This window comes from Polypterus senegalus, chromosome 17 (assembly GCF_016835505.1).
Source record: "Polypterus senegalus isolate Bchr_013 chromosome 17, ASM1683550v1, whole genome shotgun sequence".
NCBI classification, from domain to species: Eukaryota; Metazoa; Chordata; class Cladistia; order Polypteriformes; family Polypteridae; genus Polypterus; species Polypterus senegalus.
The window spans coordinates 27,175,466-27,203,437 of NC_053170.1; the positions used below are offsets into that span (position 1 = coordinate 27,175,466).

A 27,972-nucleotide genomic window follows, 5' to 3' on the forward strand; every position below is an offset into this window, starting at 1 on the left:
CAGGATTTGATCAAAAGCTCTTGAAGCTATATACAGTAGATCTGCCATCAGCTCCTCTAATTCAAGTCTCTCGCTTTACAAGATAATGTGTCACATCATTCAGTACAACGAATAGCATAAAAAACATTTCAGCAAGAATATGCTGTTCAGGACTAAAAGCTCATAATTTGCTATTCCCCTCATATTTCTTAAGTATCACTGTTTTAAAATGTGAGGGTTTCACATAACAGCATCACTTGTCTTATACATCTACTGTCTGCTGAGTACATATCTCCTGACATTGATGGGCAATTCACTCTTAATCAGCTTTCACTTCTGTTCACAAGTTCTTGCTGAGGAATGGTTTGCTTATAAAAATATGATATCCACCTTATTTGTTCCCTTTGTAAAATGAAGCACATGTCTCTTTTTAACTTCCATTTCAAGTCTACTTGGATCGGATCTTTCAATCTTTTGCCATTCCCTGTAGTTTTTACTAGCACTGTTAAGTTCCATTTAGAATGTGGACACCAAACTTACACACAGTATGCCATATGTGGTGCCCAAGAGCGCTGGACGGTTTTGGGGTTGTCTTGTACTTCATACAGTCAAGTCATGTCAAGTGGCTTTATTGTCATGCCATCCATACACCGTATTGCAGCATACTGTGGCACGAAATAAAGTTCTGCAGGAGCGCAGTGCAAAATATACATAAAAACTAGACAAGTGTAAGACAGGTATAGAACTATAATATACTAGTGAATTGGTAGTAATAATTTGAAAAATATAGTAATAAATAAATAATAATAAAACTAATAAAAAACAGCAGTAGATCTTGGTACAGGTGGGCAGCACAGAGTTCAGTTCAGCCAAGGGGTAGAAGCTGTTGTAGAACCTGACAGAACTGTTTTGGATGCTGTAGTACCTTCTGCCAGATGGAAGAGGGACAAAGAGACTGTGGGATTTTTGGATGAGAGTGGCCCTTCATAATCGCGGAAACTTTGCAGATACAATGCTTTACAAAGATGTCTTCAATGGAGGGCAGAGAGGTCTCAGTGTTCCTTCCTACAGTGTGAACAATCATTTGTAGGACCTTATGGTCAGAGCCACTGCAGTTCCCAAACCAGACAGTGCTGCAGGTGGTTAGCACGCTCTTGGTGGTGCCCATGTTGAATGTGGCGAGAATCGGGGGAGGCAGTCTTGCCTTTTCCAACCACCAAAGGAAATTGAGATGCTGTCATGCCTTTTTAGCTGTGGAGATGTGGTGTTAATTGACTAAGTAAGGTCAGCTGCCAAGTGCACACCAAGGAATTTGGTGCTCTTGACCAGCTCCACCACCGAGTCCTCGATATGCAGTGGGTTGTGGACAACATGGGCCTTCCTGAAGTCAACAATCATATCTTTTGTCTTGTCCACATCACACATTTCTGTGCAATGACTCCAATCACTTTCCCATGAGGCATATCTCTATATAGTCTTACCTCCAGTTATGTTTGCTTTAGAAACCTGGAGCATATTTATCCAAGTAGCATTGAAATTCAGGTAAGGTGTACATCAGGTAAACTGATTTGTGTTTTCTATTAAATAAATGAAGTTATTTGTTAAAATACATTCTTGTTTACAATGAGACGTGTTGCATGTTCACTACAGAATTTCACTATTCTCTGTCCACATGACTATATTACTGCTCCCACTAGCACCTACTGGTCTCCAATGTGCGGCTGCACCTGTAATTTTGACTTTCTGTATTTAATCCTGCAAATTTTTACTCAGCAACTATGTCACATGCACTTCAGTAAAGGTCCTCCACCTGAAGCTAAGCACTTTTAGGCCTGGGCAGTACTTGGATGGGAGTTCATCTAGGAAAAGCTTGGGTTGCTGTTGATAGATGTGTCTGTGAGGACAGCAGGGGACACCTACCCTGCGGTCTGAATGTGGATGCCAATGTCTCAGTGCAGTGACAGAAGACACTGTGCTGTAAAAATGGCACCGTCCTTCAGATGAGATATAAAACCGAGGTCCTGACTCTCTGTGGTCATTAAAGATCCCTGGACATCCTTCGTAAAGTAGGGGTTTTTATTGATGGCCTGGCTAAATTGTCCTCCATGACCTCATCATTCTGGCCCCCTAATCATCCCCTGGCTTCCTCTCTCTCACCACTTCACCACCTTACAGCTAATGTGTGGTGAGCATAATGGCACAAAAATGGCTGCCATCACATCATCCTGGTGGATGCTGCACATTAGTGGTGGTTGAAGTGACTCCCCCCTCACTGAAGCACTTTGAGTAGTGAAATAAGTGCCATATAAATATAAAGAATTATTATTATTTATATGCCACATGTCCGTATCTGAGTTTCGTCTAGACAAAACTGTAACCATTTTTCTAATTTTAGTTGATCTGCTAATTCACTCACTTTGGGGTCATTCTTCACAAGACAGCTCCGCCTATAAAAGATAAAAGATGACTCCTACCTCAGGATAAGTGGCACTATGCACACGTTACGTGACAGCCTTCTCTTTTCACTTTCACTACACTGTCTTCTCTCCTCCTTGGTTTGTACTCCTCATACTTCTTCTGTAGAGAAAGAGAAAGAAAACATGAAGCAAAATTGTGTTTTGTAAAGAAGTATTTCTTAGCATTGTTACTATTCTCCCCTTACTGCCTTTCTCCTCAGTAATCTTTAAAGAGAAAAAGAAAGCAAGTTTTGGATTCAAAAAGGGAAGGTCTTCAACATTTAAAGCTGCCATCCATCCTGCAGGCTACAAAATTACTCTGGCGTTAGATCGTGTATGGGTCCATAAGTCGTAACCTTAGAATCTTCTAATAACAGAATACTTTAACATTAGAGATATATGCCAGGCAAACATTGTGGATCATTTTAAAAAATCCTAAAAACACATTTTTTTAATTTGGCTTCACTTATATTATACTCTTGCATGTGTAGAATTTTCATATTCTTAGGGGATTTACATTACTACATCATTACTAAACTCTTCTATTCTCTTCCTTCTTTTTTGGTCTTTCTCTAGTGGTGTTTTGTACCACCGCTATATGAGTGAGGCACTGTGTGGTCCACCGGTGATGCTTGAATGATGGCGGGTTCCCTAGCTGTCCATGAGACCTGCTGCGTTGAATCCTCTGCAACGAAGCCTGGAAACAATGAGGAATGACATAAGAACATTTATGTCAGGTAGAATGCCCAGTGAGGACCTAGCGGTCTCTTGGCCTTGGATCCCCTGCAGATTTTGTTTTTTGGAGTTTTATTGTTATTTTCTGGCCTTCATCATATATCTTCATCTTTAGAGACTACAATATTATATATGAGGTGTCTACGTTTCTATTAATTATATCTCTATGTTATGTAAGCTCGTATTGATTTCTTTGTATAACTTTTTCCTTATTATTCCTTCCTAATTTAACTGGTTTTCTTTTCTCATAACTGTTACTTTGACATCTTGTAAAGCACTTTGAGCCACATTCTGTGTGTGAAAATGCGCTATAGAAATAAATGTTGTTTGGCATGTTTCTGAATCTTGTTATGCAGCAGTCAGAATGCTATTTATTCTGTCCAAGGACTCCATGCTTGATTCTGGACCCAATATGTTTATGTTGTTTTTTTTTTTCTTCTTGTTTATTTGTTTTTCCTTTGGGTGCTGCAGTTTCATTCCATAATCATTTAAACCAGTCTGGTTCTTATTGTTATTACATATTCAGCTGATGCGTTCATCCCAAGTAAGTCATGAGGTTAAGATATGATACATCTGTTTACAGGTATTTTTAACAAGTGGTGAACAGGCAGGTTAAATATCCTGCTTAGGGTCATATAGTGAGGAAGAGGTGAGAACTGAACTAGCAGTCTTGTGAATGTGTCATAAGATAGACTGACACTCAATAATTGTGTATTAAAAGAAGCAGGTTCAGAAAATGGATAGACTGATGCTTTTATAGGAGTGACACAGTGATGCAACAAACAGTGTATCTGCCTTACACTGCTTGGAATCTGGTTTGAGTTCTAACCAGGACAAACTCTGTGTGCAGTCTTCATATTCTCCCCATGTCTGTGTGAGAGCCCTGATCTCACTGTCTACTGCATAAGCTAGTGAGGTCATTTGTCAAGTTTGACTCTTGGGGATGACACCATCAGACGTTCTTTTTCTGTTAACTACTGTATATTGGTGTCATTTTTGATTCCTGCCTTTCTTATTTGAACCACATACATCACATTAAGATACATTTCTTCATACATGTTCTCCATAACATATCCCATGTTCACTCATTCCTCAACGATTCTGATCTTGAGAAACACATCCCTGCTTTTATTACACCCTGCATCAGCTACTGCAACTCCCTACTGGCAGATGCTCCTTCAATTCTGACACCACAGCTCCATATTGTTCAAAACTCTGTTGCAAGAGTCCTTACACGGACTTGTAAATGTCGAGCACATCACACCCATCCTGCTCAACTTTCACTGGCTCCTTGGGACATACAGGATTGAACTTAAAATTCTGTTATCTATACTAATAAAAGGCAAAGCCCTCATTGACTGACTGACTCACTGACTGACTGACTCACTGACTGACTCATCACTAATTCTCCAACTTCCCGTGTAGGTAGAAGGCTGATATTTGGCAGGTTCATTCCTATCAGCTTACTTACAAAAGTTGGGCAGGTTTCATTTCGAAATTCTACGTGTAATGGTCATAACTAGAAGCTATTTTTCTCCATTTACTGTAATGGAGTTGAGCTCGAAAGTCGTGGGGGGCGGAGTTTCGTGACATCATCACGCCTCCCACGTAATCACTCAGTATGTAGAAAACCAGGAAGAGCTCCAAAAACCGCTGAAGAAAACATACTTTATATAATTAAGAAGGCAGCGAAACAATTAGAAGCGAGCGAGTGACATATAAAACCATATTCAGCAGCTCACGTGAACTGACGCAGTGCGCAGACAAAAAGCAACAATTCCAAAGAGTGCTGAACAAAAACTGAATTACACTGCTACGCTCAAATAGACAAACCACACGCTGTGGCGCAATAGTAGAGGCTTCCGGAGTTCGATTCCCGAGAGGGGATGCACCAAGTATGTACGCGCGCTTCCCGATTCATTTTAGCCTCGCATTACCTTGGTTTGAGACGTATGAAAAAATATGCGGTTAACTCAGAAAGACAGATCACCAATTGAAGCTTCATGAATAATGGATACTTTATTCACGATCAATGATTGTTTTGGTAAAGCCATACTCAGTGTATTCATTAGATGAACGGTAAAAAGTAAGAGTGAGGGAGGATGACTTATTGAGGCACACAGGCAAAACCACAATAGCACGCGGGCTCGATGTACTGTAGTGCGCATCAACTCTATCTGAATTGCGCGATCACATTTGAAAAAATATATCTTTTCAAGTTCTATTTAGTCCATATGTGTCAAACTCAAGGCCCAGGCCACATCCGCCCGTGTAATTATATCCGCCCGAGATCATTTTATATACTGTATTATTGTTATTAATGGCCCGGGATATGAAGCGCTGGTAACACAATAAACTACAGATCCCATAATGCAGCGCTTCAGCTGCCTTGCTGAACACTTACCGCGTTAATCAAATCTAGCTTATGATGCTGCAAGTTATTGCGAAGCTAGCCCACACGATGCCAAGAGAAAAGGTGATTCTGAACATAGAGCCTTTAAAACCGATGGGAGGCTGAGTATATGTTTACTGACATTGCCGGTAAACCCGTGTGTCTCATTTGTGGAGCTAATGTGGCTGTAATTACAGAATTTAATCTAAGACGGCACTATGAGACAAAACATCAAGATAACCTGAAAGACCTGAATGCAATGCACAAGATACAGAAAGCAGAAGAGTTAAAGAAGAATCTGACACTTCAGCAGACGTTTTTACCCGTGCAAAATCACAAAGTGATTTCAAGTGAAGCTACTTTTATGGGAGACACAAATGCACCAGTGCAACTTGCCCCACTTTCCCTGTTGCCAAGTAATGTTGAACCAAGTCGGCAAAACGGTGTTCCCAAATACGCACTTTGCTGATAAACTGAGCGCACTGAGTTGCAGGCGCTTTGGTGACTTTGAAGAACAAAAAGAATTTTGAGTTGTTTGCAACCCATTTGCCGTCGATGTGGAAACTGCACCTGTGCAGATTCAGATGGAGGTGATTGAGCTGCAGTGTAATGGCACACTGAAGGCAAAGTATGATACTGCACGGCCCGCACAGTTTATTCACTCCATTCCCGCACAAATGCTCCAGCTCCGTCTACATGCGGCTCGAACCTTGTGCATGTTTGGTACCACATATCTGTGTGAGAAGCTCTTTTCAGTGATGAAGACTAACAGAACAGCACACAGGAGATGCCTCACTGATGAGCACCTGCAGTCCATCCTGAGAATCTCCACAACACAGAACCTCACACCAAACATAAACGAACTTGTTGCCAAAAAAAGATGTCACACGTCCAGCTCTAAAATGACATATGAGCAAAGACAACTGAATGATTTGATTTGTTATTGCTGAAAAGAACACATTTTATTTATATTTCCAGGTTTTGTTCATATTTGAATTTGTATAATTTTGACAGGATATATTTTTATGGAGAGCAAAATCTTTTGGGATATTTAAAATTTAAGTTTATTTTTTATATAAAATTACATAAGAGTAAAGAAATTTGAATGTTTGTTCTTTTAACATTTACTTTATTTCTAACTTGTATAATTTAGACAGGATATATTTTTATGGAGAGCAAAATATTATAAGTTATTTAAGGTTTGAGTTGATTTATTCCGGAATAATATTCTGTCGACTAAATAAAAATTCCTTCTATTTAAAATTTAAATAGAACTTCAACATATACGATAGTTGTGTGTGTGTGTGTATGTATATATGTAGATATGTACAGTATGTATATATAAGTTTATATATATGTGTGTGTATGTATATATATATGCATTTGTGTGTATATATGTGTGTGTATGTATATGTATGTGTGTATATGTAGATATATATATATGTACAGTATATATATGTGGATGTATGTGTATATATGTGTATATATATATATATATATATATATGACAGAAACAATCATAACAGTGACAAAACAATTACATTGACAGTCATGTTACGTTATTTTCAAAATGTTTCCTTTTCTTTTCATTGCTTCTTTAACACACTACTTCTCGCTGGTATGGTATATATATATATATATATATATATATATATATATATATATATATGTGTGTGTGTAACTGTGTGTATATATATATATATGTGTATATATGTATTTACTGTATACATATGTCTATATTTGTATATGTGTATATGTATATGTGTATGTATATGTATATATATATATATATATGATGTGTATATATATGTTTATATATGTGTCTGTGTGTATATATATATATATATCTCCTCCTTGAACCGTCACCTTATCGTGATGGAGGGGTTTGCGTGTCCCAATGATCCTAGGAGCTATGTTGTCCGGGCTTTATGCCTGGTAGGGCCACCCAAGGCAAACTGGTCCTGGGTGAGGGATGAGACAAAGAGCGGTTCAATAAACCTCCAATGAAAAATAAAAACCTTGGACGACGTTTTCCCTTGCCCGGACGCGGGTCACCGTGGCCCCCCTCTGGAGCCAGGCCTGGAGGTGGGGCTCGATGGCGAGCGCCTGGTGGCCGGGCCTGCACCCATGGGGCTCGGCCGGGCACAGCCCGAAGAGGTAACGTGGATCCTCCTCCCCATGGGCTCACCACCTATGGGAGGGGCCAAGGAGGTTGGGTGCAATGTGAGTTGGGTGGTGGCCGAAGGCGGGACCTTGGCGGTCTGATCCTCGGCTACAGAAACTGGCTCTTGGGACGTGGAATGTCACCTCTCTGAAGGGGAAGGAGCCTGAGCTGGTGCGCGATGGTGGGCTAGATATAGTCGGACTCACCTCGACACACAACTTGGACTCTGGAACCAATCTCCTTGAGAGGGGCTGGACTCTCTACCACTCTGGAGTTGCCCCCGGTGAGAGGCGCCGAGCAGGTGTGGGCATACTTATTGCCCCGACTCGGAGCCTGTGCATTGGGGTTTACCCGTGGCGAGAGGGTGGCCTCCCTCCGCCGGGTGGGGAAGGGTCCTGACTGTTGTTTGTGCGTATGCCCGAACAGCAGTTTGGAGTATCCACCCTTTTGGAGTCTCTGGAGGGGTTGCTAGAGGGCATACCTTCTGGGATTCCCTCGCTTTGCTGGGAGACTTCAATGCTCACGTGGGCAATGACAGTGAGACCTGGAAGGGCGTGATTGGGAGGAATGGCCCCCCCGATCTGAACCCGAGCGGTGTTTTGTTATTAGACTTCTGTGCTCGTCACGGATTGTCCATAACGAACACCATGTTCAAGCATAAGGGTGTTCATATGTGCACTTGGCACCAGGACACCCTAGGCCTCAGGTCGATGATCGACTTTGTGGTCGTGTCGTCGGACTTGCAGCCATATGTCTTGGACACTCGGGTGAAGAGAGGGGCGGAGCTGTCAACTGATCACCACCTGGTGGTGAGTTGGCTTCGATGGTGGGGGAAGATGCCAGTTAGACCTGGTAGGCCCAAACGTGTTGTGAGGGTCTGCTGGGAACGGCCGGCAGAGTCTCCTGTCAGAAGTAGCTTCAACTCCCACCTCCGGCAGAACTTCAACCACGTCCCGAGGGAGGTGGGGGACATACAGTGGTGCGCTGCTAACCTCGACTCGGGACGTTGTGGGTCGGTGGGAGGAATACTTCGAAGACCTCCTCAATCCCACTAACATGCCTTCCAATGAGGAAGCAGAGCCTGGGGACTCTGAGGTGGGCTCTCCCATCTCTGGGACTGAAGTCACCGAGGTGGTCAAAAACTCCTTGGTGGCAGGGCCCCGGGGGTGGATGAGATCGCCGGAGTTCCTTAAGGCTCTGGATGTTGTAGGACTGTCTTGGTTGACACGTCTCTGCAACATCGCATGGACATCGGGGACAGTGCCACTGGATTGGCAGACCGGGGTGGTGGTCCCCCTCTTTAAAAAGGTGTCTGGGCTTGCCCTTAAGGATAGGGTGAGAAGCTCAGTCATCCGGGAGGGGCTCAGAGTAGAGCCGCTGCTCCTCCGCATCGAGAGGAGTCAGATGAGGTGGCTCGGGCATCTGATCAGGATGCCTCCTGGACGCCTCCCTGGTGAGGTGTTCCGGGCACGCCCAACCGGGAGGAGGCCCCGGGGAAGACCCAGAACACGCTGGAGGGACTATGTCTCCCAGCTGGCCTGGGAACGCCTTGGGATTCTCCCGGAAGAGCTGGAAGAAGTGGCCGGGGAGAGGGAAGTCTGGGTCTCTCTGCTTAAGCTGCTGCCCCCGCGACCCAACCTCGGATAAGCGGAAGAGAATGGATGGATGGATGGATGGATATATATATGCCAGCAACACTCATGACAATGACAAAACAATTACATTGTCAATCATGTTACGTTATTATTAAAATGTTTCCTTTTCTTTTACTTCTCCGCTGCCAAGCGGGTATTTTGCTATATATATATATATATATATATATATATATATATATATATATATAGATAGATATGACAACAACACTCATATCAATGACAAAACAATTACATTAACAATCAAGTTATGTTATTTTTTTAATTTTTCCTTTTCTTTTTCTTAACTTGTTTAACACACTACTTCTTCGCTGCGGGTATTCTGCTAGTTAACCTATAAAACTGTAATCACCTTGAATCAGACTTCAACAGTAACCTCCTCCATCACTGTGCTCCTGTCTGCCCACTAAAGTCCACTGGTTCTGGTAATCTCATTGTGCCACAAACTAGCCTGCGCTCTATGGGTGACAGGGCCTTCAGTGCTCTAGTACCCAGACTTTGGAAAAACCTAGGCTCTCTCTTTAGTGTTGACCTGGATAACGGACTGTCTGTCAGGCCGACTGCAGTTTGTGAGACTCAAGGACTGTGTCTCTGATGTGGATGTGAGCACCACTGGAGCGCCACAAGGAACAGACCCGTCTCCTGTTCTCTTCACTCTGTGCACCTCAGACTATAAATACACCATCAGGTCATCTTACTTGCAGACATTCTCAGATGATTCTGTACATATGGGGTGTATTGATAAAGGGGATGAGAGGGGAGTCAGGTGGAGAACTTTGAGAATTGTCTGTAACTCAACATCAGAAAAATTAAGGAACTGATTATTGACTTTTGCCTCACCAAACAGCCTCTATGTCCCGTCAGTGTTCAGGAGTAGAGGTGGTCCACTCCTACAAGTACTTGAGGGTCTACATCAATGATAGGCTGGACTTTGAGGTAACACAGAGGAACTCTATAAGACAGGGCAGGGCAGGCCCTTTCTCCTTAGGAGACGGCATTCCTTTAAAATGGGAAGTGACGTCCTTCACATCTTCTATAATTCTGTGATGCCCAGTGTGATTTTCTATACTGTGGTGTGCTGGGTTGGTAACATCACTTCAAGAGAGGCCCACAGAATCAACGAGCTAATTAAAAGGGCAAGCTCAGTTATACGACGCACTCTGGACCCCCTGGAGGTTGTACAGAAGGAGAGAATGAAGACAAGACTGAGTGCCATTATGATGAATGCTGCACAACCAAATTATTCAGCAGAAGTCTGTCAAGAAACACAACTTGGGGTCCTTTATACCATAATGCAGCATTGGAACTGGGAAAGCCAAGCCAGAAGTTTTACTTTTCTTTCTTTTCAAACGTTTCTTCCTTTATAGTCATTCTGATGTGTGGTCAGAAAGTAGTGTTTGTGTGTGCGCGTGTGTGTGTGTATATTAATTTATTTAAAGAGCTTCTGTAAAAAGTCAAATTTCCCCCTGGGGACATATCAAGTTCTATCTGTCTTTATTCTGATTCATTGTCGCTTATTCTAGGTCAAAGCTTTGTGTTTCCTGTCTTTTTAATTTTGTAGTGTTTTATGTTGATATTATTTGTATTTAAATGTTGTTTATGGCCATGTTGATTATTTTGAATTGTATGAGAATTTTGAAAATGTATTCATTGTTAGGTCTGATCTAAACATTAAAAGAATAACCACTGAGTGTCCTCGAGAGTTTGGCTCTAAACTGTTAACACAACTCGGTCTGATCGTACTGATTGTTCTTTATCGTCCTCACAATAAATGATCTGATCTGACTCAACTCCTAACTCATTTGTGTCATCTTTCATTGATTTACGTAATATCCACATTGATATTCCTACACGTCATCTTACACAAATTTTGCTATTTGTTCTTGGTTCTCTGCTTGATGTTTCTTATTCTAATTCAGAACTTTGTATTTTATGTATGAATCTATTGTTTGGTGTTTATTGTTTAATATTAGTTTATATCCAGTGTTACTAAATTGATTGTTTTTTGTGCTATTATTCATTTTGCATTCGTTGGAACATTTGTGAAGCACTTTGAGTATGGTAAATGTGGAATAAACAGCAAAAATATCATTAATATGACTCCTTGATGCATGAATGAGTATCTCATTCTATGTTCACTTCTACCATATGCTTCCACCAAGACTGACCACGTAAAAGGGCAATTACAAAATAACAGAATTGTTTTTGTAGTACAATAAAGCTTGATCATTTTGCCACCTACCCATCCTTACAGTACGTACATTCATTAGTAACCATACTTACAGTACATTCATTAATAAGCCATGCATCTATTCCTCCATTCCAGCATCCATCCATTTTTAATACATCGATACTAGAAGCTACAAAACAATTCAGCAGCCTTCAGGCCATAACAGCACTTACTAAATCCAAAGCAAAGCAATTACTGTTTGCTGTTGACTTTACTCTGCTCAGCTGATGCCAAAAGACATGATATGTTGCCCACTTTGCTAGGGGCTGCCAGACAGAAAAGGCTGGCACAGGACAAGGACAGGGCCTACCAGGGTAGTAAATGTGAGAGGAGAACCTGCACCAGCAGTGGGGTTTGCAACCTATAGGCCTGTGTGGGAAAAAGAAAGTCCCTGCCTGTGGGCAGTAAGCACCGTTACATTACTAGAGCACAGAGAAGGGCAACGATCAGGGTCATTGTATAGCTCTGAGAACTACAGCCTGGGGTGAACAGCAACAATTCCTCGCAGGATGCTAGAGAGCAAGGTACTTAGAAAGCACCAGGTTTTTCAGACCCTCTGTGTGAAGATACAGGAAAGCCAAAGAAGGTTGGCAGCTGAGCAAAATGCATTCTTTTTGATCAAGGTCAGCAACTTAAACCCAGGAGTGGGGCCTTGTTAGCCTTTTTAAAGGTGAGAACTGGTAGGACATGTCAGAAGCTGGTCGTAACATAGCAGCAGCAGTTGGCCCTTTACATTAAGGCAGCTGAGAGGTTTCTTTCCTAAGAGATTTGACTCTGTAAGGGAAGCGAAAGCCCTGGGGTGCAGTCATCTCAGGAGTCACCAAAAGCCCTGATCCTGGTAGTGACTCTGGGAGAGTAACTAAAGCTGCCTCATGTAAGAAAATCACTCATGGGATGCATTGTGACAAGAGCTCAAATGGTAGGGGAGTTGAGAGGTGAAGAGAGTGCTCTGAGGTGTGCACTTTGTGCTTTTTAAGTGGACGTGTCACCCCAAATACTAGGCCCAGAAATGCCACAGAGTTCGTTGTGTGTTTGGTACATTTGTGCTCCCTTCATGTTCATTCCCATGTTCATATGTCAATAAGAGCACAATGTTTGCATATTCTGTCCTTCTTGATCTCAGTCCGGGTTAAGGAATTGCAAAGGTACCAAAAGTATTATGCTGTTAAATTATTTTCATTTCTCTCTTTAACCCTAACTGAATTGATGTTTTGTTATCGATACTAATGGAAGTCTCCTCCATAACAGAAGAGGCACAGCAACTTTTTCATGACAGAGCAGCCCAGTGATTGAAGGGTTACTTGGCAGTGCCTCGCTGCGGGGAGCGCTGACAGTGGTGGTGGTGGTGGCGGCTTGTGTAGGGAGGTTGACACGAGTGCCTTTTCAGCTCCCCGGCGTTCCGGCCGCCTGCACATCCCTCAGCTCAGCCACAGACAATAAGCTCTCTTTGTCTGCTCGCCCCCAGCCCTGCACACTGCCATTCACCATCTATGAGATATCGCTTCCTAAGATCACAGCCCTCCCGCGCTGGGAGGTGGGGGCTGTTTAGATTATATGGGCTTTCTCCAGAGCTCCCAATAAGCAGTCTGTGTACATCCTGCTGCCCTCCTCCCTGTCTGCTTCATCTGCCGTCCACATTGTGGTTCCATCCACGAGGATGGAGGATGGCTTCCCTTGGTTTACTGTTTTGTGACTCATTTATCTCTTAGAGAGGTTTAGTTCTGCCCTGTTCAGTTGATTTTTATGATTATGAAATCTTAGCAGATTCCACACTTCACACATGTCTAATAATTGCCTGCTTTGTAATTAGCCAAACAGAACCTCATTCTTCACTACACATCCCAGTTCTATTACACAGTTGATTTAAATACACACTGTAGTAATAGGAAATCCCCTTGTATTAACCATCTACACCCAGAATAAAGTCAAGGACGCCAAATGTGTCAGAAATCATGCTTCTTTAGGAATAAAAAAACTTGAGAGACAGACAAAAAGCGAGAACACAAAGTATATACTAAAGAGAAAAAAGTGCTGCAGCCACTCCAGGCCTGAAATCAGAGCCTATAAAAAGTGTACATCCCTCTCTGGAAGTTTTCACATTTTATTGTTAAGTCAAAGTCAATTTAATTTGCCATATTTGACACTTATCAACAGACTGCTTGATGTCAAAGCAAAAACAGATAGATCTCTGCAAAGGGATGTACAGCAATTATAAATATAAAACACTAGCTGTGTAAACCTGTGTCATAAAAAGCATGCGGTCCTAGAAACTATTGAAATTCCATCCATCCATTATACAACCCGCTATATCCTAACTACAGGGTCATGGGGGTCTGCTGGAGCCAATCCCAGCCAACACAGGGCGCAAGGCAGGAAACAAACCCCAGGCAGGGTGCCAACCCACCGCAGGGCACACACACACCAAGCACACACTGGGGACAATTTAGAATCGCCAATGCACCTAACCTGCATGTCTCTGGACTGTGGGAGGAAAGCGGAGTTTCCAGAGGAAACCCACGGAGACACGGGGAGAACATGCAAACTCCACGCAGGGAAGACCTGGGAAGCGAGGCAGCAGCACTACCCACTGTGCCACCCACTATTAAAATTGTCAGAAAAAAAATTGAAATGTAGTGATGTCAGGTAATTGACTAACTACTCTGGGCATCTCTCTCCTAGGAAGTTTTGTTTTGCCGACGTGCTCGCCTCGCTTGTGTATTAGCCGCTAAGTGAATGACTCTCTCTTCAGATGTTTCGTTTTGCCAACATGCTGGCTTCTCTTGTGTATCCTCGGAGGTGGATCCCTTAACCCGACTCCACCTCTCACTTCCGGGTCGGACAGACAGACACGCACAATTCCACGCGTAGACATTTATATATAAAACAATTGATTATATTAGTATTTACTCACTTGATATAGAATAATCATCACTGGTGCAGTTATGTGATTTTAGAAGTCAAATCATTTGTTCAGTGGAGATCACCTGTCTGGGGTTTCCACTGATTGTAGTACCCCCACCTTGAAGTAGTGTTTGATGTCCAGCTATCCGTCACAAAACAAGTTGCTCAGTCACTCAGTCTTGCAGATTCACTCACTACAACACCTTCAAGATCAGACCGTATCTGATAGAGTATGAATCACAACTCCTGGTCCAGGCTTTGGCCTTGTCATGTCTGAAAATACTGCAAATCTCTTCTGACAGGAGTACAGGCATGTGTCACCAAGTCGCTGCAGATGATTCCAAATGCAACAGCACATCAGGTGTTCCACCAGCCAAGATGGGCATGTGTCATTTCTCTTTTCACATCACTACATTGGCTTCCTATAGTGGCACATATTAAGGTAAAATACTTCATGCTTGTCTACAGAGTACTCAACAAATCAGTACCTAGTTTGTGTATGGAGACACTTGTGAGGTTCTATGCTCCTTCTTGGCCTATCAGGTCAGCTATTGAACAATGTCTGGTGATGCCACCTCTGTGTGGTAATCAAACTCACTCCAGACTCCCTTAATCTGTAGCTCCTGCCTTGTCGAACAAGCTGTATACCTTCGAATTCAGAGTCCCTCAGTGACTTTGAAAAGCATTTGAAGGCTCTCCTGTGTGATGGATGTCGGTCTAACTGATATTAGCTGTTCGGTTTTATTATCTAAGAATTGTAATTAGCTTGTATTTTTTTTCTGAGCTCTTCACTTGTGAAAGTCAGTTTATAACTTTGCCCTGTAATACTCGTTCTCAAAACATCCCCCAGCCTAATTGACACTCAATTATGTTAACCTCTTTTGTAAGTCACTTTTGGATAAAAGCACCTGCCAAGCAAATAAAAGTAAATGTAAATCTAAGCGGCCTTGAACATTTCTGGAACGTCCAGCTTGTGCTGAGTCAGTATGGTGGTCTAACCAAAACGATGAAGACAAAAGAACACTGCAAGCAACTCCATGAGAAGCACAAGTCAGGGATGGATAAAAAGAAAACTTCCAAGTCACTGAAGTCTCCAGAAGTTAAATCAATCATTAAGTAATGGAGGGGTCATTAAGAAATGGACTACAGTCTAGCTTGCATTTATTTTTTGGTTTTCTGTTGTTTTTATTAACTTCTTTATTTTTCATGCTTTCTTGTTGTTTTTATTAGTTTTTTATGTTATTAATTAATTATGTACTGTCCCCTAAAAGAAGTTTATTATTTACTGTCTTTGTGTAATGAATTGCTCTCCTTTGTTCCTTTGACTTTATGGGTGGAGTCCAAGAAGGCGGGGCCACACTTACGTCACCGTGAAGGACCGCCTTCAGCTTGTATCTTCTGAAGCTGTCACCAAATCAGTCAGTAGCCCATTAAAGTTCTTTAGAGTGCATTTCATTGAGAATGTTAGATTTTCCGGTTCTTGAATATTTTTTGCTTCTGTTCTTGATTTTTAAAATTTGGACTGCAAACTGGGACTTGTTCGCCCAGGATTGTTTTTTTTTTTTATCTTTTTATTCTTTTTTGCTATCTCAAAATAAACATTTACATTTATAAAGATTGCTTTCTGGATTTCTTCTTCCTTGCCAAAAGTTTTGATTTTCAAGTTTTTAGGACATAAAAGAGATTGTTTGGAGAAAGACAGTTTCTCATTTTGGGCCTGAGCAAGCCAAAGCCTCCCTGTACATATCAGTCAATTCCTCTTTCTCTTTTCATCTTTCTTTTAGTTTCAAGTTAAATCATATCCTGGTCACTGTACTCCACTTTTTTGTGTATATAATAAATTTTAAATTAGCCGTGTACTTAGCTGTATAGTATTGTACAGTAGAATTGGTTGTATTTTAGTGAATTGTAAAATCTTTCATTGAGTGATCTGCTGTGCTATCACCAAAGAGTAATTTACATGGATATACTGCATGGACCACTCCACATAGATTGTTTTATTGCTGATACAGTGAAGTTGTAGCGGTCGCAAGGATGCTAAGATTCATACTGTTCAAAGATGGTGAGTTTTTTTATTTTACTACTGGGACCCCAGGAACATACCCAGCCTAGATTTGGCATGCACACAATCACAAACAGAAACACTGATAAGCAGCTCAATGAATTGATACATAAAGAATATCTTAAAAAAATAATGAAGAGAAAAAAACAATATCACACAAAAGTCCATATACTGTAAACAAAAACCCTCTCCATTTCCCCAATGGCGATAATTATTTATTCACATTACATACATGAAACTGAACAAAACAACAGACACTACTCAGTAAACAACACTAACAATCAAGTCCAACACAGTCCAGTACAGCAGAGGCAGATGAAAATGGGCCTCTGAAGAAAATGTAAAGTTTTGTCCTACCAGGTTCCTGTTGCGGTATGGAGATTTGGCATGATTGGAAAGGCTCACCAGACGAAGACTTAGCTGACCAAAAGAAAATCACATGGACAACCAGGTACGGGACAGCACATACATCCAGAAGAAACCGTAATCCACGGTAGTTGAAGTTAGAATCCAATAGTGTGACTGATGTGTATGGACAAATAGACAGCTGTTTACAATTCCCTCTGTATCTTTTTGTCTCCTTTTTAAAGTGCCCACTTAATTATCCTTCTTCCCAGCAACCCCTGTGCTCTCTGAATCTGCCCAATGGTGTAACACTGCCAGGGCTGCTGGGAGTTGTAGGTAATTTGATGTAGCACTGCTACAAAGTTAAGTGATTTTGCTGACGTTTGAACAGTAGTCATTAGTGAGTGACTTCTCAGTGCCTCTGTAATTAGGCCACACTGCCTGTAAACTTGTGTACATATATTTATACAGAAACACACACACAGAGTCAATCATACTGCTCATTCATTCCGTATATAATATTATTCCTATACATTAAGTAAGCAAAAATCAATGTAGATAACTATTGACTAATATGCCTTATTCCTACCCTGTGAAAAATTATGGAAACAATAATACAAAATTATCTAGAAGACTATCTGTATGAAACTAATATACTCAATAATAACTAACATGAATTCATGAGAAGACAGCCCTGTCAAACTAATCTCTTGAACTGTTTTGATCAGGCAACTTAAGTACTGGGCAAAGCAAAAAATATACTATCATTTGCTTAGACTTTCAAAAAGCCTTCAGTGCATTTCCATGCCAATGATTAATTATGAAAGTAAACATCATTGCCATCAGATCTAACTCATAAAAGTGAATTACAAGTTAGTTAATTATCCAGAAACAAAGTGTACAGAAAAAATGAAAACAGGGTCAGGATATCGTTGGAATCCTACAGGAGGATGTGCTCGGCCCATTACTCTTTCTAATTTATATTAATGCAATGGCATCTTATTGACACTAAGGGGAATTTCATTTAAGAATGAAAACAGGAAGTTCTTCTTAACACAAAGGATCATGGGAATCATGGAGTTAAAAGAAGAAACCTTACCAACTTTAAAAAGTATCTGGATGAGATGCTGTAGCAACTTCACTATTAACTAACCAAAGGAGCTTGGGAGACTGAAAGGTCTCCTCTCATTTGTCTTTAACACACAATTACCCAGGATTCCAAATAATTATTTTAGAATTGGGGTAAAACAGCATTAACTGTGGTGCGTGATGGACAACATGGACGGATGAGCATCCCGACTCTGTTTACTTTCCTGGCTGGAAGGACACCGTTGATGGACAATGTGGATAGATGGACAGTCTTCGTAAGTGAATAACTTGTAGTGAGCACACACTACGTCTGTCACACACATCAGCCTTTTCATAAATAAGCGTTCAAGTGCCTGTGTTATCAAAAGTGGTGTTACATTTAATAAAGTCAGAAGAATTCATATTCAACATTTTGCTCAGATCAACTAGGCCAGTCATAACCCTGTGACTCCTGTTAGAGGGATTCATTATTTTCTATGAACTGGTCAAAAAATTAGTAGTTTCCATCTGCATTGTATTTAGCGGCTTGATTTTACTTTTACAGTTGCATTGGTTTATTTGTTAATTGCTTTATTATGAATAATGAGGTGTGTTGTTTCTCAGGTAGTGAGGCCTACTGACTAAAGCACTGCATTAAAAATCAAAGATTGCCAGCTGCCTACAATTGATTTGCTGGAACACCCCGAGTATGTAACTCACTGGCCTTTGCTCCCATTTAATGTATAAATGTAAAGAATCATACGGCTTTTGTTCACTACAGCAAGGTGATAAACATAAAGCACATTTGTTTGCTTATGGTGTACATAGCAAAGGACTTTACAAGTTCACCTCAGAGAGTTCAAGGAGAGGAGAGTTTATGCAGGAGGTGGACTGGGCATTTCATCTCTACCAGGCAGAAGTCGTGACAGATTGATTAAGGTACATGTCACAGATTATATGCGTTTTTTTACTCTCTTTTTCTCCTTTAAAACATCTATGATATTCGTCTGCGATGGCAAGTTAACTTTTAAGATTACGTAAATCTCGTAGTTATTGCTTAATCTTGTCAGCTGGGACTGGAATTGTGCATGTAGGTGGCTTTACATTCCATGATACTCTCCATTTCCTCAACGTGAGTGGAATTCTTGTTATGACTAGGAGAATTCTTTTTCCAAATTAAGCAGCATGTGTCATGTAAATATTTGCCAAAGACACCTATAAAATGTACATTTTTGTTACTTTTTTAAGAAGAGGATGCTGGAGCCAACACACTTGTCTCTTTTGTATTCTATTATTAAAAAAAAAAACGGCGACATTGACCTCTGAGTTATACTCTACTGGTGTGATGTGCAGTTAACATACAACTAGATTATGTGTGTGAAGAAAATGGTTGGACACAAGGAAATACTGTACCTTTAAATAATTCTTTATATTTATAAAGTGAGTGGGGAGACGCTTCAACCACCATTAATGTGCAGCATCCACCTGGATGATGTAATGGCAGCCATTTTTGAGTCAGAACACTCACCACACATGGGCTGTTAAGTGGTGAAGTGGTGAGATAGCCAATAAGGGACATGGAATGATTCTGGGGCCAGAATGACCAGGCCATGGAGGTCAATTTAACCAGGACATCGGGATACATCCTGCTTTTTTCAAAGGATGCCCAGTTATCTTTTATGACCACAGACAGTCAGGATGTTGGTTTTACACCTCATCTGAAGGACGTCGCCATTTTTATAGCACAGTGTCCCAGTCCACAGGTTATGTGCCCCCCTTGCCAACAACTCATCCAGCAGTAACCCAAGCATATTTGTTTTTTGTACTTTATTTTGCCTTATGCAATTTCTTGTATTAGGAATTTGTTAGTTTTGCATAAATAGTTTTAGCATTTTTGGGTCAGAGCGCAGGGTTAGCCATTGTACTGCGTTCCTGGAGCAAGTACAGGTTAAGGGCCTTGCTTAAGGGTCCAGGAGAGTAGGATCCATTTCGAAAGTAACAAGGATTTAAACCAGCAACCTTCCAGATACCAGCACAGATCCTTAGCCTCAGAGCAAGATGATCTGCCATCCAAGTACTGGCCGGGCCCAAACATGCTTAGCTTCAGGTGGACTACATCTTCTGAAGTGTATATATATATATATATATATATATATATATATATATATATATATATATATATATATAAAGGCACCAAGATTTTCATCCAGAAGCTTGTTATGCTTGTCTTCTGTCTCCCTATTGAAAGGAACCATACGTCACCATTGGGCTCAGGTGTTTAATTTCCTTGTCTACTCTGCCCAGCTCTTTGACAATAAAAGCCAACCTCCACCTTCATTTTATATATTGATGACCTGGCAGGCAGAAGCGGCAAACTCAGCTCAGTCAAGAATAAGACAAAGAGAGAAATGGAGAAGATGCTTGAAGATGATCTTGTTTTCTGTTAAGTGTAATAACCCTACTGACTCTCTTCTTGGAGGAGAATGTTTGTCTTTTTTCTCCTACCTGCCCTCTCCTTTTGGGTCCCCAAATCCTCTTCTCTGTCTTGCTTAAGATCTCTTAAGTTCACAACATTTACAGTGCATAAATATTAACGTCTACATACCATTATTAAAATCAGAATGGCTGTTTGCTTTCAAAGCTGAAATCAAGACACATTATTGTAGAAGATTTTCACATTTACCGAGATCTTGTACCCAAGAATACTGAACTGAGTAAAAAACGTTCATTATTAGGTAAAACAGAACTCAATTGTTATGCTGTCCTGGTCACATAAGTGTACTCCCTTTAACTCATATTTATCATTAAAACCATTCATCACTTTATTTCCAGTGGTATCAACTTAATACCACTGCCCTGTTCTTGTCAAAGTTGTTTTACTAATAAAAAATCAGTAAACAAGGTACGACCCAAAGGTTTTTAGACAAGTTGTTTTAAAAGAGCACTGTGCGTTACATCTAGCAGCCGACACCGTCACTACTTAGTACGATGCTTCATGCACCTTCATACCACTCTCTAAATGATTGCTGAACATCTGAAAACTGGTAAGGAGACAGTTCGCTGGATTGTAACTGAAGACTTGGGAAAAAAGAAAGATCTGCACAGGATTTGCTCTTCACATATTGACCACAGAGAAGAAACAAGAATGCGTTGTTTACTGCCAGGATCTTCTTTTAATGAGACAAAATGGAACGTTTTTGTGAAAATATCATTACCAGTGACAAAACATGGTGTTTCTCCTATGATCTGGGCACCAAATGACACAGTGTAGAGTGGGTGGGGCAAAACTCTCCAAAACCCAAAGAAACTGCAATTTCAAAAATTGAAAGTGAAGATGATGTTAATTGTTTTGTTTTTTTTTTTTTACGCAGAAGGTATAATTCATCATAATTCCTGGAAGAGCAGAAAGTAAATGCAGAATTCTAAATGGGTGTTTTGGATCGTCTAATGAAGAGAATTCGACGAGTTAGAACAGCTGAATTCCAATCCAGTGAGTGGTTCCTTCTTCATGATAACATGCCATCTCATAATGCTGCAATAGTAAAGAAGTTACAGGAACATTGCTGTTCTTCACCACCCACCTTACTTACCAGGGGCCTCATGCATAACGCCGTGCGTAGAATTCACACTCTAACATGACATAAGCACAAAAGCGGAAGTGTGCTTACACACAAAAAAATCCAGATGCATAAATCTGTGCAAACGGAAACTTCCACGTTCTTCCACTACATAAATCCCGGTCAGCGTGAAAAGTAACGTACGTGCACGCGCCTGTTGTCCCGCCCAGTCTCCTCCCAGAATTATGCCTCTTTGAATATGCAAATCAATGTAAATAGCCCTTAAGCTCAGCGTTCTGTGAAAAGGCAATGGCAAAAGCACTGGGGTAAATAGAAGAAGTTCAGCGAATACCAAGTGGAGGCAAAGAAAAACGTACTATTTGTTGGTTTAAACAGTGGTATAAACAACAAAAGGAAGTTGATCGAGTGACATAGAATGTCTGAGACGCTCGAAAGCTCAAGTTCACAAAGTCGCACAGTGAAATAAAAAAGAAGTTGTCAGATATCAAAGTCGCCGTGAAAAGGCGAGTTGTAGCCCACCATCTAAATGTCATATAAAAGCTTATTAGGGTACAGACATAAAAAAAAATAGGCACACAGTGGGAAAAAAGCACAAAATGTCAACTTTAATCTCGAAATTTCCACCTTAATCACGTAGTTTATTTTGTCATTAAAGTAGAACATCATAAACTTCAGCTTAAAATCATTTAAATTACTAGTTTCTCAAATCTCTTCGTAACTAAAGTAGCACATTAAATGCTTTGTTTTGTATTTGATCTTCTATGTGCTCTATGTGTGTGAATCACTATGTGCTTCCAGGCTTTCTCTTCCTCCAACAGGACACAGAATCCATTACATTTGTGATATTACAGCTTTCTGAATAATAATACCCAATTGCCATACAATCAGCTCTGTAATAGACATTAAGCCACCTGTAAGCTTAGAACGCCGATTCTTCAAAACCTTTAAGGAATATTGAAATATCTTTGTAGTACATGTTTAATTATTCTATCCTTCCAGTGTCGCGTCAGTCTTTCCTGAGTTAAAATTTCTCTTAAAAGGGCGGCATTTTCTAACAGTGGAAGAAATTCAGTGTGTAGGTGTCACTGCACTAGCAAGGATCTGTCGCTCCGTTCACGGATTGTTCCTGCCTTGCGCTGTATGCTTGTGTATGCCAGGGTATGAGCTACCGTGGAAATGTGCGTGGCTTTATGCCAAGTTTAGGTTTTATACATCGCGATTTGAACGTAGAAACAGGCTTACGCAACATTTTTGTACATACGCACCGTTTATACATGAGGCCCCAGGTCTTGCACCTGCTGACTACTTTCCTCTTTCCTGAGTTAAAATTTCTCTTAAAAGGGCGGCATTTTCTAACAGTGGAAGAAATTCAGTGTGTAGTGACACGGGAACTTAACAACATTTCAAAAATTGTTTTCCTAGAGGACATGAAGTAGTTGAAGGAACGTGCAAACAAGTGCAGTGATCAAGGAGGAATGCATTTTGAAGAATAAAATTAATAAATGATGTCCATATAAGAAGTGATCTGTGTTTTATAACAGTTGTCTAAAAATCTTTGGGTTTCCCCTTCTATGAATATGAACACACTTACTATACTCTCTAAGATGTTATAATATTTGCACCCTGAAGGATGATCAGATTTGCATAAACACCAGCATAATACCAGTACACTAAAGAGTCTTGCCAGCTTTGCTGAAGGTATGAAGTTAGAGAATTTTACAGAATTGTTTAAACGTCTTGGTTAGTGGCATAGCTAGAGATCGTGCCGCTCGGGTTGGGGTGGTGCTTCAATTTGCTGCCCTGAATATGTTAACCTATTTAAATAGAAAATTAAAATGACGTATACAGAAAAATTAAGATAGATTTTTCCTAGATTTATTCATATACAGAGAAACAGCAATAATTTTTCACATATAATTATTTATAAGCTCTATCAACTAGACAAGAATATCGTATAGAAGCACTGATAAGCTGTGTTCTGATTATTAGTTTAATATCATTATGCTGCGAAAACCAGAACCAGTGTAGTGTACAAGTGATGGGGGGGGATGTTTTATGCGCAGAGCAAGAACACATTTGAATTGATAACAAAATGAAATTATACATTTTAAATTAGTTGTTTATCTTCCTAGAAATTATTATCGGTGTAATGTTTATGTTTATTTTTGTTATTGCCTCATAAATTTCAACTGCTGTGTCTGATGCTGTCAGAGGACAGTCTGAAAATTACTTTGTAAGTATTTGTGGATAAAGATCATGAGTGATCTTTTTCTGAACTCTGCTGCTTACACTGAATTGTACTGAGCCTTTTGACCAATAATGCCGCCCCCAAGAATGTGCTGCCCGGGGCAGACCACCCCCAGTTACGCCACTTGGTGTAGATTTCCAAATTAAGGCTGATTCCAGTCTCACCGCCAGGACAGACAATGAATCCCCGAAACTCGCCTTCAGGGTAAAGCAAGCAAAAAAAAAAAAATGATGGATAGATGTAGGAAATATTATTTGTAAGTTAATTAAACAAGTAATTGTCCAAGTTATTCAATGAGTTATATTGCACTGCCTGCCACTAAAATGTGAAGATGGATTGAATCATTTTGTTTTGCTTAGTAAGCTCAGCCTACAATCGTATTATTCAATGCCCTTAACAGCATAATCTGCTGCCCTTTCATTTGTTGATTTAATTTGTAATCTCAGCCCATTTGTATAAAATCAGTAATTTTCACCTTCAATTAGGCAATAGAAAGATGCATGGCATTGAGATAATGTCGCCATGAGTTCTACTAATGCCCTTGTTGGGTAATTTGTTGTTAAGGCAAATGTCTACTTTAGGAAAAAAAAACACACTGCCGTCAACAATAATTAAAAGTCACACACTCTGACACAAAGATATCTGACGTAGTGTGGAAAAAGAGAGACAGAGAGAGGGAGAGGGAGGGAGAGAGAGAGAGAGAGCTATAATTAGAAGGTCCTGCCACCCCCACGTTTACAAGTTACGGCCCACGCATTTTACTTCAGGTGGGTGCAGACAGCTAAAAATAACTCCAACGTGCAAACCGTGACACAGAGAAGAAAGCAGGATGTGGTTGTCCTGCGGAAGCCGACTTTGAGACTCACAAAGTGGCAGTAGAAAAAAAACCAAAAAAAACACACATAAAGAAGGACAAAGTTGAGTAAAAGACAGCAAACACGTGGCTTTACTGACAGAGAGAGAGAGCGCCGAGCTGTTGGGGCAAATGTTCACTTCCATTCACCGCTTTGTTGTTTTGTTTGCTTTGTAAAATGGATTTCCAGAATTGCGAGCATGTAAATGTAAAACCCACCTGCCATTTCTGTGCAGGGGGGAAAAAAAAAGTATTTCTATTTTATTTTTTTTTTTACAGATTCAGCTCTAAAATGTTTGAACAAAATTAAAATGGAAACATTTAGTAAATAATTGTGACTTTCTGATTGAGGATGGAAAGGATATGAAGACAGTGACTGGAGGAAATAACCACTTGCTACAAGATGTATAAAGATTAAATGTAACCATTACTGAGTTCTGTGCTTTTTATTGATTCAAGTCAAGTCAAGTTGGGGAGCATGCACTGGTACACTGCGTTGCCACACCCACTATACAACGAAACAACTCAGGATCCCAGTTTGTAACACCCCAGGAAGTGCACCCTCCAGAAATGACCCTCTATCTGCTGCAGCCAGGTGTTACGTGGGCGACCCCTTGGCCTGGTCCAGTCACTTGGGTCCCCAACAATGAGGATCTTACGAGCCGGATCACCCTGAGGGAAACGCGCCACATGGCCGTAGTGCCGTAGCTGACGCTCCCTCACAAAACAGGTAATGTGCCTCATTCGGGACTCCATGAGCAGCCGCTTATTCGACATAAAGTCAAACCAATGGTACCCAAGGATTTTGTGGAGGGACACAGTACCAAAGGGGTCCAGTCTTCATCTCAGGTCACTAGATAGCGTCCATGTCTCACAACCATATAGCAAGAGAGGAAGCACCAGGACTCCAAAGACTTTGACCTTTGTCCTTTTGCATAGATATCGGGAGCGCCACACACCCCTTTCCAGCGACCTCATGACCCCCTATGCTCTCCCAATCCGTCTACTTACTTCATAGGAAGAGTCACCAGAGACATGAATGTCACTGCCAAGGTAAATAAATCTCTCAACAAGGTCAACACCCTCTCCGCAGACAGACACACTGCTAATAACTGTGCCCAACAGGTCATTAAAGGCCTGGATCTTGGTTTTTATCCAGGACACTCACAAGCCCAGACACTCTGACTCCTCGCTCAGTCTCTCGAGTGCCATGATCAGAGCCTCCATTGACTCTGCGAACATCACAGCTTCGTCTGGAAAGTCAACCTTTCCCAACACCCAGTCCATAAAAGCACTGAACAGAGCAGGAGCAGAACAGACCCCTGATGAACCCCAGAATCAACTGGGAAAAACGCAGAGGTCCTGCCTCCACTCTGCACAGCACTCACAGTACCAGTGAACAGGTCGGCCATGATATCCAGCGTCCTCGAGGGGATCCCACGAATCCTCAGGATGTCCCACAGGGCAGCTCGATCAACTGAGTCGAACGCTTTGCGAAAATCAACAAAGAAACAGCCTTTATTGATTGGTCATTTTGAATTTCTAATTTTGGTAAATGAACTTGGCAATGCCCTGTAAACATCCCTTTAGCAGCAGCTAGATAAATGTGTAATCCATTGCTGTAGCAGGTACCAAAATTAAAGCAGAAGGAACTCCCTCTTTTCCTGGAAGGTCTGACTCACTTTTTACAGTAAGAGGCCTGAACACATGATGAACTCACAGAATCCTTGTAAGAAAGCTGACCCTGCTAATTCTGTGCTTACACTCCTCCTCCCTTTGTCGTTGGTTTAAGTGCCATCTTCATGAAGCCCAGCTAAGGGTACTGTGTGTGTGTCATCATGGACAGGCTGACCAGTGCCACATGACAAATCCCCACCAGACTACTCCTAAATGACTGCAAATCCCACCGCTTTCAGTTTTGCTGGCTGGACCCAAGATGTGAATCATACCATAACATTTGAGGGAGCTCGGCGTCAACCATTTTGGTGGTATAGGAGGGGGTTTTGCACATCTGTTAACCAAAACAAAAAAAAAACATCCCTTTCACAAGACGAAGCCTCTCACATGAAAAGGAAAAAAATTGCTAGTATGTGACCCAACTGCTGCTGTCACCGCCGTTATAAAAAATGCACTCATAGTAGAAATCAAAATGAGATGTAACCCATGACTAAAAACTTAGAAGTAAGATTGATTTTGTTTAAAACTGACTTGATTTTTATTTATTACAATTTAAACATTCAATTTTCACTAATTTACAAAGTTTCTGAATTGTTTTCAGGGAGCATCAGGCCTCATTTAGAGGTCAAGCTCCCCCTGGCTCTCTTGTATTTTGCAACCTTGGCTGTGATAAATCCTAGATGGAGTGCCATTTCAGGGCACACTCACCCACACACAACTATTGCCAAATACAAATTTATAAATATATATGAATAAATATAAATATAATTGCCAAATTTCTCCTTTGGGACAAATAAAATTCTATTTATCTATCTATGATATAGTGCCTTTCATATCTTTCTATCTATCAATCTATCATGCAGTGCCTTTCATATCTATCTATCTATTATATACTGCATTTCATTTCTACCTATATATCTATAAAAGCCTAACCATTTTACTTTATGTAACTAAACTCCCTGTCCAAAACCTTTACAGAATTGTTATAATTCATAATAAACAGAAAACCAGACACCTGTTGATGGTGATAGTTTTTGTTGTGACTAAACAGGTTTGTGAAAATTTTTAATTTAACAGGTCAGGAAGGAGGATGAAGCAAGGTCAAAAATACTGTATATATGGGGGTCATTACCAAACAGATAAAAAGATTTTGAAATGTTAGACAAATATCAATAATGAGTTAGTCAGAAGAAAAGTCCAAAAATTGTTAAGGGAATATCCATCCATCCATGTTCTAACCCGCTGAATCCGAATACAGGGTCACGGGGGTCTGCTGGAGCCAATCCCAGCCAACACAGGGCACAAGGCAGGAACCAATCCTGGGCAGGGTGCCAACCCACCGCAGGACACACACAAACACACCCACACACACACCAAGCACACACTAGGGCCAATTTAGAATTGCCAATCCACCTAACCTGCAAGTCTTTAGATTGTGGGAGGAAACCGGAGTGCCCGGAGGAAACCCACGCAGACACGGGGAGAACATGCAAACTCCACGCAGGGAGGACCCGGGAAGCGAACCCGGGTCTCCTAACTGCGAGGCAGCAGTGCTACCACTGTGCCACCGTGCTGCCCTTGTTAAGGGAATACACATAGAAAATCACTTATCAAACATTATTTTGTTTAGTT

General features: G+C 41.0%; 1 protein-coding gene across 4 annotated transcripts in view; it reads right to left on the reverse strand.

Annotated features, from left to right (window-relative positions):
- The window catches only part of LOC120517927 (transcription factor HIVEP3), a 512,318-nt gene that overhangs the window by 176,818 nt on the left and 307,528 nt on the right, over positions 1 to 27,972 (reverse strand). For all 4 annotated transcript variants that reach the window (XM_039740449.1, XM_039740447.1, XM_039740450.1 and 1 more), the window contains one exon: positions 2,454 to 2,556. The gene's annotated coding sequence lies outside the window, so the exon portion shown is untranslated. The remainder of the gene's footprint in view (positions 1 to 2,453; positions 2,557 to 27,972) is intronic.